The sequence below is a fragment of the Rattus norvegicus genome, chromosome 15 (assembly GCF_036323735.1).
Source record: "Rattus norvegicus strain BN/NHsdMcwi chromosome 15, GRCr8, whole genome shotgun sequence".
NCBI classification, from domain to species: domain Eukaryota; kingdom Metazoa; phylum Chordata; class Mammalia; order Rodentia; family Muridae; genus Rattus; species Rattus norvegicus.
In genome coordinates, this window is record NC_086033.1 from 42,553,208 (window position 1) to 42,569,612 (window position 16,405).

At 48.5% G+C, this 16,405-nt stretch overlaps 1 protein-coding gene and 1 long non-coding RNA gene across 9 annotated transcripts in view; one reads left to right on the forward strand and one right to left on the reverse strand.

The window, feature by feature from the left end:
- Positions 1 to 16,405, reverse strand: part of Msra (methionine sulfoxide reductase A) — a 338,461-nt gene that overhangs the window by 38,390 nt on the left and 283,666 nt on the right. The gene's annotated exons all lie outside the window — the stretch shown is intronic.
- On the forward strand, positions 6,216 to 12,177 carry LOC120097017 (uncharacterized). 2 transcript variants are annotated; one of them, XR_005494052.2, is made up of 3 exons: positions 6,216 to 9,389; positions 11,680 to 11,810; positions 11,909 to 12,177. It is a non-coding gene; the product is annotated as an uncharacterized LOC120097017 (long non-coding RNA). The 2 variants fall into 2 exon arrangements; XR_005494053.2 differs by having other exon boundaries at positions 11,720 to 11,810.

Sequence of the window (16,405 nt, forward strand, 5' to 3'; positions counted from 1 at the left end):
AATGTTTTTGAGAGGAGGAAAGAGAAGGAGGGAGGGAGGAAGGAAAGAAAGCATGTATTAGGGGTGAAGACTCGAAATAGGCAATGAGTGCTTTTTGCCAAAACACAATTGTTATTTCCTTCAGCACTCAGAAGAACTGGAAATCCCTTCAGAGAAGAGAGCTAGAACAGAAGCTAATTACATCATTTGCATTTGCATATAATTGGTATGCCTTCCGGCTAAGACAATAAAACCCGTGTTCGTTAGACTTCTTGCTAAGGCATGATGTATTTCAGCAGCACTGTGCATCTGTCTGTAGGTGTTAGACATTCTCTATCACACCCTCAGCAGCCCTCAAATGGGCAGAGGTTGCTTTTGAACCGGCCTGAGCTTGGCCAAATCGCATAACCTTGGGTGTCTGACCTTGGGACCTGGCTTTCTCTCCTGTAAGGGGCAGGGGAGGGGAGGACCAGAAGCCCTCTCTTCAGGGCTGTCCCCAGAAAGAAATGAAATCATGAGGATTCAATGTCAGCAGCAATGTTCAGGCTGCCCTGTGATGCTATGGTCTTTCTGAGCCCACAGGAAGCCACACCAGGGGAATCGTGAGGAATGGATTAAGCCCCGAGCAGGGGAAGCTAAGAGCTTGTCTAGCTTAAGCTCTGGCCCATCCAGTTGAGTGGCCTGATTCTCATGCGTCATCCAGATCAGTGGTGCTGAGGACACAGTCAAGAGGCTGGATGTTCTATGCTAGCTTTGGGGACACCTGACCAAGAGCTCTATACACCCACATGTACACTGGATGCCCCAGAGCATCCAGCTCGAGGGAGAACATGGCCATGGCCTGGAATGACTGTCTCCACTCATGCCTACTAACAGTTGCCACCCCACCCCCCACAATCCTGGGCTTCCTAGAGTCAAGGCCTACAGTGAGCAAGCCAGAGCTGGGCTTGGGGAGTGTAAATGCTGCTGTGAGTGGGCCTGGCTCTCAGCTGTGCATTGTCCTGCTTACTTTGTGATTACGGTCCCATGTGAGCCTTCCCACAGTCCCATCAACACCTCCAAGCTCCAGCCACTACCTGTCTTTGCCCGTCTCTCTGTCACCCTTAAGCTGGTCTTGCTCACTTATGTTACCACTCTAAAATGGGTCCCCAAACACCAACCATGGGCACAGGGGACTGAGGAAGCTTAACTGAAGGCCCAGGGTTTGCTGTCATTCTCTACTCTGAAGTATGGATCTCTCTCTCTCTCTCTCTCTCTCTCTCTCTCTCTCTCTCTCTCTCTCTCTCTCTCTGTGTCTTCTGTTCAAGGGCACACACACAACTCATAACTTGCCCAGCCCCAAGGGAGGTCCCAGCAGTTCTCAAGTCCATGCACCCCAGGGTGCACTAGCATGGTAGAGAAGTAGCTGGAACCATGGTCTCTACAGAGAGAAAGAAAATCCCTACATACCTCACAGAAGTCAGAGTCAGAAGCAGACAAATTAGGGACAAGACAACACTGTCATTTATGCTTGAGGGTGTTTTGAAGTGTCCAGGTATGGAACAGACACTGCTGAGGACAGAAGCCCACGTGCCTGGAGCCCCAACCCTCAGAGAACTAAGCATGGGAACCCCATAACCCCTTCTCCTGATAGTGCCTCACCTACTTACACCACCTTAGCCAAGTTCACACTTGGTCTGGCTCACTTCTAAAAGGACAACACTCTCCTTAGAGGTGTTACTTAAGCTCCCAAACTACCCCCAAGTGGGTATTATTTTTATTTTCCAGATGGATAACAGAAACGTAGAGGGGTTCAGTTGCCTGCCCAAGGTCACACAGCTAACAGGCAGCCATGACCACTGGAGACCATACTGGGCCATCAGCATTAGACTTTCTGCCAGTGCCTCTGGATGGAAACACTATCTTGCCTGTCCTACTGGACAGGAAATGATTCCTTTTCTAGCTCCAGCCTGGCTTAGAGACACCAGGCTGTCACTGCACAGAGAGGTATGTGGAAGGAGAGTCTGACCTTGTGTTGGGAAAGCAGGAGACAGTGCAGGTCCCTGTTGTGTCATTCAGATCCTATTCGGGTCACCCCAGGTGCCTGATCACCTCCCCACCATCCTTTGTGCCTTGTGACCCACGGCGTGTGTGCGTGCCTATGTGCACACACACTTGGTGTTCACCTCCGACTCTTTCCGCTCACTCCCATGATCCCCAGCACTCCGGAGGATGTGGTTTACTCCTTAACTATCCAGATTCTGACAAAATCATGGAGGAAAGAGGGGAAATGGCGGGGTTAGGAGCATGGAGCTTTACTCTGCCCCCATCTCTCTGTCTCCCTCTTTGAGAACCTGGCACTGGGAACATAGCTCTTGCCTGCCAGGGACAGAGCAGCAGAGACTTGGCCATGGTCTCAGCCAGATGACACTCTCATCTGGCAGCCTTGGCTAGCGCAGTGTTTGGAATGAACAGCCCAAACACAGGGCAGGCGGGGCCCCTGCAGGGCTGTGGGCAGGAAAGCTGAGCCCCACCAAATGCCCACAACTCTGTTTAAGGTGCAGGCAGGCAGCAGGAAAGGGGACGCCAGAAGGGCAGCCACTTTCCCTTCTGACCCCTTCTCCTCCTGGATCCCTATCTCACTTGTGGATGTGGCTCTATCTTGTGTGTCTTCCATACACAGGACCCCATTAAGAAAACAGAGGAGAAAGCCTAAGAATACCCTGCACCTGGAGCCCTGGGACCACTGTAGCTCAAGTTTTGTAGCCTCACTGGGCCGAGGCCAAAGTCACACCTAGGGAGCTATGGAAATCCTGTCCTTCGCTGCACCAAATGTACCAGCAAAAAGACACACGCAGTCCTGCTTCCATGTCGGATAGTGAGTTAAGCCTGCCTGGAACAAGGACCCACTAGATTCACAGACTGTCAGTTGCTGAGGGGTTCCAGGCTGAGGTGGGGCCCCCCAGAACCCTGTGGGGTTTCAAGAGGATACTGGTTTTACCTGCAGCCAGAGGCAAGGTGCCTCAGAATAGAGTGAGGGCTGATCTGTATGTCAGAGACCGCATCAGCATGTGCAGGGGCGGCACCGTGCACTGCCTGCCAACGGGCCCATTTTGGTCACCATCTGCAGTAGAGAGTGGGACACCTGTCAGAAACAGCTGCTGACGGCAGATCGGAGTATGTGTGTGTGTGTAGGGGGTGGGTGCTTTGTGGTGGCCTGGAGCTGGGCATGCTGCCGGCCCACAGGAATGCCAACCGTGTGCTTGGTGTGAAGGAAGGCGGTGAGAGAACCCTGTTTCTCACTTCCACACAGGCAGGGTGCTCACCACTGCTTCCTGCCTCTCTGGACATAGATTCCACCTGTTGTCATTTTCATGGGCAGAAGAGACAGCAGGGTTCCCTGTGGTGAAAGAGAAAGTCCAGAACAGTCCTGGAGAAAGCCTAAGAATACCCAGGCATCTCTGCAGGGGGAAAATGGCACTGGGCATGTTCCTGGCTCTGCTGAAAAGGGTGTCCCCATGTGCGTGGCACTGAGGTAATAGGTTGGGCCCTTTCTTATATGGTTCACCCTGATAGGGTTTAATCTTTCAAAGTATCTGGAATTTTCTTTTTAGATAAATGAAGTTCAGTTCATCAACATAAAATAAAAAACTTGAATCCAGTAACAACTTGTAGTGAGAAATCTTTCCAAGTGAGTTATGCACACCACCATCTGTCATGATTTCACTGGCCACCAAGTCTTTATGTGTTCCTCATGTTAAATACCCATGGCTCATGGGTGTCGCCTACCCTGCTCCCATTAAGTAAAACCATCCTCAGTAGTAGGTGTGGCTTTTGTACCTCTTTCCTAGATGGGAGGACTGGGCTCTCAAGGGTACAGAGACTCAAGGGGTCAGAGGGCTCAGGTCCAGCCATTTGCTGTTACCTATCTCTATCTGTGTCTCAACGTACACTGAAGTTGTTGGGCCTTGGTGAGTGCCTGTGGCCGTGAGAACACAGTGGGCTCCCTGGCATGGGCTGGGCCTACCAGAATGTGGGATATATGCTGTGGCCTCTAGCTTTTCAGGGTCATCTGATAGCTAGCCTGCCTTTTGAAGGTAACAGCTCAGGTCAAAGCCCACATCCCAGGCAGGAACAGTTACAACCCCATTAGAGGTGCTACCAGCCCAGGTTCTCTTAGCTTCCTTTGGATCTGAGTCACCTCAGTAGCCAGGGTTCATAGGGCCCTTCTGCAGGAGCAGGGACCCAGCTGGTTCAGCACAGGCCTGTTGGGCTGGGTAAAGATATGATACCCTCCCTCTCACAGGGGGCCATAAGATTTGCTCCTGTGACTGGGTCTGTCACTTAGAGATGTCACACCGAGGCATCTGGATTCTAAACTCCTTGCATCTGCTTTCTCTTTGTGCTGTGGCCACAGTTCCTTTTGTCCTAGGTGCCAAATTCCCGGAACCTTTCCTGAACTGTCCCAGAACATTGGCATCTGTGGCTTCTCATTAGTAGGGCTGTTGAGCAAGATTCTGCAGCTTCTAGTGTCTAAGAGCCATGCAGGAACTAAGTATGGTGGCTTTGATGCACAGACCTGATGAATTATTATGGGCTTGCCCTGACGCCATCTTTGTTCTGGGTACTTGCCCTCACTCTGCTAACCAAGAGGTGCTTTGGCTGTGGGGTTTGTGGGTATAGAGTTAGTAGATATGATGTTCTCTTCAGTCTTCAGAAACAAACATTCCTCATGGCTTCTATATTGCAAAAGGAACTCCCCATTGATACCGTGTAAACACATCCTCCTGGGAGCTTGCTGGTCGCTTGCAGCTAAGTATTTTGTGCAAAGAGCATTTCTCCAGCATGCCTGTGTTTTGATGGGGTTTCTGTTGTTGACATAGTCTTACTGCTTCTCTGTACCTCTCTCCCAAGCTAGCCGCCATATTTGCAAATGAACACTATAGGCTTCCAGTTGCTTCCACTGAGCAACCTGGGCTATGGGATGGCACACAGTGAGTGTCATATGGTTGCTTGTTTGGTATGATATTGTGCAAAATGTGGCTTCAGAGCTTCCCACCTCAGGAAAGACATGGCAAGAGGACACTCTGTGAGTGGGGAGGACTTTCGCTACTGGTTACAAGAGATCCACCAACATTGCAGCTGGCTGTAGTAACGGGCCTGTCAGGGCTCTCAGCCATGCCCTGAGAACCCAGCAGGGACAGACGCATTTTATAAGGCAGCATTTCTCAACCTGTGCGTCACAACCCCTTTGGAGTCTTATATCAGATATTTACATTATTATTCATAACAGTAGCACAATTACAGTTATGAAGTAACAATGAAATGATTCTCTGTGGTCAGGGATCTGTATTATAGGTCACAGCATTAGAAAGGTTGAAAGAACCATGCCATAAAGGCCTCTTCTCAGTTTAGGAGCAACTCCATATCAGCCAAATGCCTGGGAATGGGAAGGGATGAAGCCTAGCACAGCTGAGGTAATGGGAATTGTGAAGGGAGTGGACAGTAGCCATCATCTACAGTCAAGCTCCAAATAGGAGAGCCAGCGGATCTGAGGAAGGGCCTCCCATGCCCAAGGTCTGCCCTGCCTTCTTCTTTACCTCACATAACATTGGCCTTTTGAAGCATTTAAGTACATTAAGCAAGCACGCTTACAGTGTTGTGCAGACACCACCATCACCCATTTCTAGACCCTTTCCATCATCCCAGACAGACACTCTACTCATTAAGCAATGGTTCCACAGCTCCTTGAACCTCAATTCCATTTGTCACTGCAAGGAATTTGCCTATTCCAATGGCCTGCCTGGTAGTTGGATTATGTGGTCTCATCTGTTTGTGTCTGGCTTAGTTCGTTTTGCAGCATGCCATTTTGTATCATCTCCCCAGATTCTTGAGGAGAAAAGGTTAATAGGTCCAACAACTCAAGGAACCTCACGCTGGTGGTCACGGATGCTCTGATTCAAGATGGCGACCATTATGAACCATGAGATGGAGGAATGTTTTACATTTTGAGGAACTGCCCTAGAGAGGACTGCCTTCTTAGACTGCCATCGTGGGGCACAGGCGTCTGATATCTGCACCTCCTCCCAACGTTTCTTTTTCTCCATCTTCTATATTTTAAAATAACATTTATCCTTGAGATTATAAGTACCTCACTGTCATTTTAACTTGATTTTTTCATTTTCTTAATAAGCACCCTTTTATGAGCTTATTAGGTAATTTATATCTTCATTGGTGAAATGTCTGTAACATTTCTTTTTCTTTTTTTCTCACTGATGAGAACTGAACCCAGGTATCCAGATAAATAAAGTGGGGGCTCTGTTGATGACCCACATATCAGCTTCTGTCCATTTTTGAAATGTGTTATTTGTAATTTTCTTATAGAGGAGAGGTGTTTTTCTCTACAACCTAGGAACCAATTCCTCATCAGGTGCATGATTTGGATGGGTTTGTAGACCCATAAGAACAACAATACCAACCAACCAGAGTTCCCAGGGACTTAACCACCATCCAAAGAGACAGACCCATGGCTCCAGCTGCATATGTAGCAGAGGATGGCCTTTTTGGGCACCAAATGGGAGGAGAAGCCCTTGGTCCTGCCAAGGCTGGATGCCCCAGTGCAGGGTAATGTCAGGGCAAAGAGTGGGAAGGGGTGGGTGGATGGGTCAGGGAACACCCTCATAAAAGAAGGGGGAGGGGGTGGGATAGGGGTTTATAGATGTGAAACCGGGAAAGGGGATAGCATTTGAAATGTAAATAAATTTTTTAAATCCAATAAAAATATTAATATTTAGAAAGAAAGAAAATCCTTTTACCAGTTTGGTGGGCTATCTTTTCACTCTAGTGACAACTCAGAGATGCACATAAGTTTTTAATTTAATAATGTCCAATTTATTTCCTTGTCTCAAACTGTCTGTGTGTTGACTACTGCAGCCCAAAAACCAAAATATAATTCCCTTAAGTCTTTTGAAAACACAATGAAGATTTTCCTGTGTGTCTTCCCCAAAAGGTTCACTGTTTCAGCTTGTGGTCTACCTTTGTGATTTATTTTGAGCCTGCTGTTATACTGTGTAAGGTAAGGACTCAACGCTCTTTTGTATACACCTCCACTCAGAGATCTGGGTGTCTCACTGTCCCAGCACCATCTGTTGAAAATACCAACTTTTCCCCATGACTACCTGCTCTGGTTTGAATGTTAACTGTCGCTTACAGGTTTGTGTGTTTGAACCTTCAGCCCCCAGCTGGTGGTGCTGTTTTGGGAGGCTGGGAAAACTTTTGGGATGTGGTAAGCATTGGCTGGATGAGGTAGGCCACAGAGGACATGCTTTTAAGGTGATGGCTCAGCCCTGCTTCCAGTCCTGTTTTCTGCTTTGTGATCTCCCAGGATGTAAGGAGCTGATGTCCCATACCCCCACTACAACTAATAAACTCATCTCAGCTGCTGTGGTTCACTGTATCCTCTGAAATTGGGAGCCAAAATGCCAGCCCCCTCCCCCATCAGTCGCCACAGGGAGCATAACAATACTCTTGTGGAAATCAATTGATTGATCATCCATGTGAGTCCTGACATCCCAAATGCGCCCCTTAGCCTCTCCTCACTCCACTGCCACCTCAGCAGTGTGACTCCCACAAGAAGGTGACAATAGGTACTTGAGCATCTCTCAACTAGACTGTCATGGCCTGCAGAGTGTAGGCCCCTACAGCAGGTACAGGGTTCAGAGTCAGTGTGGATCCACAGGTGTATTTCTCCTCACACATCTGTTCCCACTCCTCAGTTTTCCCTGTCATCAGCCACACTGTGAGGAACCTTGATAGTCTTAGCTCCAACCTCGTTCATTCACTACACACACGCACACGCACACACACACACACCACACACACACGCACACACACATACACACACACATAAACACACACATGCACACACACACTCGCGCACACACACCACACACACATGCACACACATGCACACACATGCACACACACGCACACACACGCACACACTCGCACACACACACACACACACACAGAGAGAGAGAGAGAGAGAGAGAGAGACAGAGAGAGAGAGAGAGAGAGAGAGAGAGAGAGAGAGAGAGAGAGATTTCGTTCTCCAGACCCCAGTTGCTTCTGGTCCCAATTATTTTAATCCTTATGCCTTCTCCCACTGAGTTCCTGGTCAGGAGGAGCCTCACTTCCCCACTCTGCCCTGCATTTCCAGAGCAGCTTGGTTGTCACCTCCTCGGTGATGGCTGTGGATTGTCCCCAGGACTGTGCCCCAGAAGCAGAGCTGTGTCTTTCCTACATGCTGTGCATCCCTGCCGTTTATTGCTCTGACAGCCACATGGATGACTGTACTGATACCCGTCCTCGGAACCAGCCCAATCCCCCTGTCATGATGTCATGCCTCTTACGCTGTAGTGGGTGGTGACCCTACAAAACACTCAGCCCAGGAGATCTCTCAGGCTTCTCATCTTGGTTGTGCCAGTTTCTCCCCTTGGACATGAGGCACTTGAGGACAGGGACTGTCCTCTTTCCACCTTTGCAGCCCCAGCCGGAACCTGGCACACAGCAGGTGCCGATAAATATTTGCTAAATAAAGGAATGCATGACTTCAAACTCGGCTTTTAAAGTTCTGCAGCCCTTGGAAAATTCCACAGTTTATGCAGCTGCTCCTGTCCTCTGTACAAATAGGCACTTTATCAATCCAAGGCTGGCAGCAGATCTGCTGAGCCTAACTCAAGCCTCGGGCTCCTTCCCAGAGCAGTCCCTCCACTCAAACGGGGCTGCATCTGCCTCCCTTGATAGGTGCTTCTGCCAGGAGCCAGGAAAAGCTTGATGCATGCCTCCCCTTCCCAATGCTATTTTCAAAGCAACTCAGAAGCAATCGTGATATTTTTTGCCCTTAAGAACAAGACAACTCCTTTGACATAATAAGGTTAAAAAAGAAACTGAAAAAAAAAAGAAAGAAAGAAAAAGAAAGAAAAAAACTCTGCACTGCATTTCCTTTCAGCTGGGTGGAAAAACCCAATCTCCAGTTCCAGCTGGCAGGCTGTTGGACTCTCGCTTCTGAGGAGAAGGGGAGCGGAAAGATCAGCCCTGTGCAGCTGAGGACTTATTTTTGGCTGTGCAGCTGGTGAGGAGTTGCTGGCAGCAGGCAGCATCTCCTCAGCACCGAGGCAGGGGCATGACACTGCATGGACAGAAGAGCCCTCTTTGGGGCTGGGTACCACACTCTCCTGTTGGCAACACTGACAGGTTGGAATGATTCTGGGCAAAGGACTCCAATGGGTGACCTCTGGGTCCGAGGGACTTGAGGTTCCCTCGGGAGAAAGGGACGTTTACTGAAACAATGGCTTCAGGAATCCCCCCTATTGCCCTTGAGGACAGTCCTGGGCTGAAAGAGCAGCAGTACTAAAGCAACATGGGAACAGGTGAGTGAAATGGCGGAGTCAGAGTCCAGGTCTCTCACTATGAAGGGAGCAGTTCCTAAGTGTTTGACAAGAGAGAGTGACCAGACTTTCACATAACTGTGGAATGCCTATCCACCAGGAATGTGGGTAGAAGAATCGTCTTTGGGTTTGCACGCACACACTCACCCATGCACACGCACATGGACTGGAAAACAGTGGGGGGTGGGGATGACTATGACGTTATCTCTATGGCCAGTAAAGACCACTCTTTTTTTCTTGAAACATGATCTCCTGTGTCTGGTGCTAGCCCTTAAACTTGCTATGTATCTGAGGATAACATCGAACTTCTGATCTTCTAACTCCACCTCCCAAGTGCCGGGTTTACAGGTAGATACCACCACATGTGCCTTCATACCTGGTTTTTATGTGCTGAGGATTGAGCCCAAGGCTCCATGCATGGCAGACAAGCACTCCACCAACTGAGATTCATTCTTAGTCTGAGACTTAAATTTTTTAACAGCCTCCAAAATGTAGATTTCTATTTAGAACTTAAAAGATCCATTGTCTTTGATCAGAAGCATTATTACCCATTTGCTTTGAGCCCTGTCTGCTCTGTCTATCAGGACGATGATATGACAGCCCAAGGTCAAGGTTAGCTCAAGAAGGAGCAGAGGCTTCTGTCCACTTCATCTGTCAAAGCAATGAGACAATGGCCTTGTTTCTCTGTCTTTTTTCTTTTTCTGGTAATTTAGAACAACAGGAATAAAAAGTCCTAAAGACTAAGAAAAAAAAGTATTATTCAAGAGAGAGTTTAGGTTTTTTTTTTAACATTAATATTCCATCCAGATACTCAATACTTCAAAAACATCTTCCTGTTTAATGTAGCATATTTTAAAATGGAAATCTAAAGCAAGAGAGTATGGAGTATGGAGAGGCCGCTCACTGACAGAGTGGCCTCTATTCAAGCTTAGGGGTGTGTGCCAGCCTGCTTTTAGCTCCCATCCTGGATTAAACCATGGTGAAGACAGGGTTCTGTCCAAGGGGACCTCTGGACAGCCCATTAAAGCCTAGACCAGCCGGCGGTGCTAAGAAAGGGTATGGAGCCTCTCTTGTGCTCCCCCATGGCATGCTGTACTAAACTCACCCCCAAAATCCTGGCCCCCCAAACCCTTTGGTCTTCTGGATTTCCTTGCAAATGGGCTCAACCCGATGGACATTCATGGAGCTTCTATAAAGTACCAGAATCCATGGTTAGTCCCAGAGGGGTAACATGCAGGAAGAGAAGGTTCTAGTCATTTGGACCCTTTGTTTATACCTACGAGTTATTTCACATACATCAGAGGGGGCTCAGAAAAACACAGCAGGGCCAGAGGGAGTACAGGGGATAAGAGATCCAGGAATAAAGGTAAAACACACACCCAAGGGTCACCGAGTCTTTTCCTGCTGCTAAAACAGAAACACAGCTATGGCTGTACAGCTCAGCAGCCTTACTCTTCAAACTGTCAGGGGATGAAAAGCCTTGCATAGAATTCCAGGGTTTGAAAGATGGAGTCTGGCACACAGTAGGCACTTGAGATGTTGCTGCTCGGATGCTAGCCAATGTCATCAGTCTCTGAGAGGCCATGCCTTGGGGCACAAATATCAGACTGATTAGCTTTGGCCAGAGGCCCCAGGAAGGCCTTTCCCAGTAACTCTCACCAAGTTCTGGGAGGCTCCATGGGAGCAGGCCAAGAGCTACCGTGGTAAGATTCTGCTGCCACGTCAGGTTGGGGCCACGTGACATATCCTCACCCTCAGTGGACTTGAGAAACTTCACTTACTCAACACAAACATATTGAGCTTCTAAATAAAGGTACGGTGTGAAGAAACAAAACCAAAGTAAACAGAACAAAAAGAAGGTTCTAGAAACACTTTTTTCTTTTCGTTTTTAGACACTGTCTCACTATTGAGCCCAGACTGGCCTGGAGCTCACTGTGTAGACCAGGTTAGCTGTGAACTCACGCCTGCTTCTGCCTCCCAAGTGTTGGGATTAAAGGCCTGTGCCACCATGCCAAGCTAACAAACATTTCTAAGGGCAGCACTCCTGAGTTAAGAGTAAATGCTCAAGGGCATTCAACAAACACATTAACTGGCATCAAGTTCGAGGCTTCCCCGGAAGTCCTTCCCCTGCAGAGCCTACCACCATCTGCACTCATCCTGAAGAGCGTCCATGGCAGGCCGTGCTCAGGGGACCACAATGTGTGTTCTCATCATGGTATTAAAAAGCTCTCAGTTCCGTTTCCCTGCACTGTGTCTCTGCTTATTCTCCCAGTGGTATTTACCTTCAGTGATATAGCCTCTTCTGCTCTAAGCTCTACCAACTGGGAAATGAGAACCCGCTGAGCTGCCCCATCTCTGTCTTTGAGAAGTGGCGTTTCCTTTTACAGCTCCTGCCACTTGATGGTAAGTAGACTACAGGACAGAGAGAGGGCTTGGGAAGGGAGGAGGGGATGTCTCTGAAGAGCAGGCATTGAAGCTATATAAGGGCTTCCTTCTGGCAGGCTGTGCTTTTGCCAAGGATGTCGAGTCACACAGATTCACACATGTGATTTCCACGGAGCCCTGATGAGCAGTGTGGACAAGCCAGCATACATTTGAGCATAACCCACCTGGACAGCCATGTAAAGACCGACAGAAACAGGAATCTCTATGAAGTGCCCTGTTCAACTTCAACCTGGGACTATATGTTTCAGACCACCTTGTTCTTATTTTATTTTATTGCCTCTTTATAGCAATAAAATAATTTATAAATAAAATAAAATGGACTGTCCATAGTCTCACAGACTTCGGCATTCTTCAAGCAGGTGGGGCAAAAAGCTATTCTTTCCAGCTGGGAAGAGTAGAGAACAGATGGGTGTGTCTTTCCGGGGACTCCAGGAGCCTTTCGACTGTCCTGTACTGAAAGAACTTCTGTAGCCAAGGTGCACACCATCAGGAAATGTAGACTTTCCCAACATTTCACCACAAATGAAGGAGCAGTGATTACAATATGCCTGGCTCTGAGTTGAGGTAGATTATGCAAGATGCTACCCAGACTTCTGCACTAACATGCAATCTGGCCTGGACCTATGGCTTCTGCCTCCCCTGTTCTGTCCATATGGCCTCTTTGTGTTCATGTGATTTCTTCATGTCATGTGAGGCAAGTGCATGATGTGTTTGGGAATAGGGCCTTAGCACCGTGTTTTAGCCCTTTCCCTGGCTGAGTGAGGAACCATTGGGAGGGAATTCATCGCTTCAAGGGGAGGGAGAGTTGATTTTCTTTTAGAATGTGGTCCCATGTAAGCTGACCATGCCCCAGTGTATGGCCCTACACCTGTGACATACTGGCAGCAAACTGGACTCAGTGGGCTAAAGAAAGTGTGCATGAAGTTTTGAGGGAAAAACGGTAGAGTGGGAGAGACTCCTGGTGGACTTGATCAAAACATATTATATATGCATATATAATTCTCAGAGAATAATTTAAAATATTTTTTATAGAAGGAAGCTAGTTGGTAGAAAGATCAGAAACCCTTATGGCCCTAGCTATGTGTAGCTAAGCAAATTATGCATAAGGAAAGCCTGCAAGGCCTTCTGGAGGAGGCTGGTGCATGCACATGACCCACACAGGATCAGAACTTCTTGATGCTCAGAGGCTCTGAGTGTCTGACTTCCCAGCTCAGAGCCTGCTTCCACTCAGGAGTGTCCTTTTCCTTTCTTAATAAACTGATAGGCTAAAGTAATAGAAATGTTATTTCTGTCACTACCCATGTGTTTCTAGTCCAATTTATCCATCTGGGACACAAGATCTGGAGCTCTCAGGAGATGTGCTCTGGACGCTGATCTATAGCAATCTCCTGCCTCAAAATACTGCTGGAGATTTAGTGTTTGGCCTTAGCCCAATGGTCTAAGAAATGGGCTTGCTGGTGTAAGTGCTTCAGTGATCATTTAGCCCTGGGATGGCAGAGTCTGCCGTTACCATTTTACCCACTCCCTTTGCTGGGCTGCACAAAGGGAAGGGGAGGGGAGTCTGGGAGTCTCTGCCTCGGTAGAGCTCTGGTAGTGGAGACAGCTTGTTTGAAAACACAAGCTATTGTCTTTGGAACCACCGGCTCTGGCTGCCAACAGTGCAGGTGCCTAATGCTAACTCTGGCTTCTCTACCAAAGAAACACCAACAGCCTCTTTCTTCTGGAGAGACTCAGGAGAACAGCTCTCGGAAGGAAGGTGATGAAGTGATACAGTACTTAAGTGTCAGTCTCAACATACCAAGCGCAGAGCTAGTCAATTGCTATCAGATCCCTAGAAACCCAGTGTGAACATGGGTGTGGTTCTGGTCTGCCCAATCTGCCGGATCTGCTGTCTGTAGCAGGTCTAAGTCCTATAAGCCAGGCAGGCACAACAGATGTCTGGTTATCCATTCGCTGGGTGGCCCTGCAGCTTGTATGTGGCATTTTCCTGTCAGCCCTACTCACGTACAGACATGGGACTTGCACAGTGACCAGGTGCCTAGTCATGTATTACACTAGCAATCATCCTGACTTAGTGGCCATGGAGCCATCTGACCATACCCGTAGGCTGATGATATGATATCGGCTGCTTCTGTGCAGATTAGAAGCTATACCAGGCATCTGCAACTAGGCCGCCCCTGAGCACTTACGATTCTGCACTGCAATGGAGTACTCAGACCATTTCTAGGCCAGCCATGAACCATGCATTCTGCTTACATCACTGTCACTATTGCCACCAGGGACTAGTCACAACATGGGGGTCACTTCATGTCCAGAGTCTTATGTGGTAACCACATATCATGCACAGAATTATTGTGCCACTCCCTTTGAGGGTGGCAATTTTTTTTTGTGCCTATAATGCAAGTCCATTTCATCCAAACCTAATGGATCCTAGTCAGCTGTATAGCAGACATTAGCACTTGGGCCCCACCTGAAAACTGCATGACCAGAAATAAGGCAGCGAAAAAGTGTCCACCCTTGTGAAAGAAACCATCAGCCTGGTACCACCCAACAAGTCTGCCTAAGCTGAAGGGCCTCATGCCTTCTCACACTAAATAGAAATGCTTTGGGGGTAGGGACACTGCTTTCTGATGCTCCTGAGTTCTGGCATGTGGGACAGTTATGAGTAGTGAGAGAGGCCTTGCCCTTGTCATGAAGGGCATGTCCCAGGCTATGGGTCATTTTCATAGGGTGGGAACAGTGTTTTGAAGTCCACTAGTTTGACTTTTCTGATATCATCTGTGACAAAAACAAGGGGCAATAGGAACAGTGATGGCCACAGGCCACACTGTGGATTCCAGCGTGATGTATACTCACAGTGACACACTTAGCCACGGGGTATTGTAATTACAGAACATGCTTGACTACTGAGGGTATTTACCCACAGCAAAAGAACATCATGAACCAGGTCCCAGGAGAGGGCACAGGGAAGGTAGAAAGTGGCGCTCTGGGCCAAGAGCAGAATGGAGGTGGTTGTGGAGGATTGAACTAGGGTCCTCGTGCTTATGTGGCAAGCACTTCACAAACTGAGCTATGGCCCTGTTCTCACTGTGCTGCTTCCTTCCTCCCTTCCTTCCTCCCTCCCTTCCTTCCTTCCTTCCTTCCTTCCTTCCTTCCTTCCTTCTTCTTTCTTTCTTTTTTAGATTTGATCTCTTTTCATCTTCCAAATGGAGGCTCCAATGAGATACAGTGCACAGAAACAGCCTTTCTAACAAGTCTCAGGTTCTGGAGCTTGCTGTGTAGATAAGGCTCCTTTTGAACTCACAGATCCATCTACGCCTGCCTAGGGGTTGCTGGGATGAAAGGCACACACCACTGTGACCAGCCTTGCTCTATACATGCTCACTTTGCCTTCTATCCTGTCACAAACGCTTGGCGAGGCCATGGGCTTCTGTAGTGGGTGAGCACCACACATTGGGACAGTGGCTGGCTGGACAACCTAGAGCAGAGCCAGATCCTGGAGGAGAGCTGGCCAGACTCTCACTAGGGGTCATTAGTGCCACACACATACACCAACCAGACAACTACAGGTTACACTGCACCAGTAACACACAAGGTTACACTTGTGCAAGCCCTAGTGGGTGTCTACAATGCCCCATTGTCACTGGTCCCTCTGGTCACTGTTGTCTGCAGAGTGGTTACAGTGTTCTCTGTAGAGTGGTTGCTGCTATGTCCTTCTCCTTGACCTCGAGTCTTCCCCAGTGACTCAGGGTATTCCTGATTCACTTGTGCCTGCTGATACCCCTTCAATGCCAGCACCTCCCACATTGGTAACTCTTTATCCCTACCTCCTCACTGCCTCCTGGAAGTTTCCATGTGGACTGCCCAGCAAGCCCCTCCAGTGCCATACCTCACACCAAAGCCTGGGGTCACCTCCAAATGTCCGAACAACAGATAGGTCTTTTATAACACCAGGCTGCTCGCCTCAGGAAGGCCAGACCACGTGGTTCTACCTTCCACCCACCCTTCCCAACGAGGCCCTGATTTGGGGCTTTTATGATTCTCTTTACGTCACCCAGCTTAACAAGAATCTAACCAAGCTGACTGAACCAGGACCTCCAAGCTCACCATATGATCCCTTCCATATCTGATGGGGTTCCCAACCTACCCTTTGGTTGACAGAGGCAGAATCCCTCCTCATTCTCACTTACTACCCTCCCCCACTCCTGGGCTCTGACTTCCTTCCTCTCTGACCTCTTCAGAGTTGGGCATGACCATCCTTCCCAACCCCAAGACTCCATTCTAATAGCATCTTTGTTAGCAAAGGCATCCTTACCCCTGTCTAGCAAGTGATGAAATAGCTTGTTTTTCTTTTACTGCATGACTCTTACCTTGGGTTCTCCTGGGTCACACCTGATCAACACCCACATTAAGTATCTGACTGTGGCTGGGGACTTCTAAATACTCCACAGGGATCTCATGCACAGCCTAGGCTGAGAGCTTCTCTCTGGACACCCCTTTCTTCTCCCCAAGAGGGTAGAGAAAGCAACTTATGCCCCGATTTCTGTGGTAAG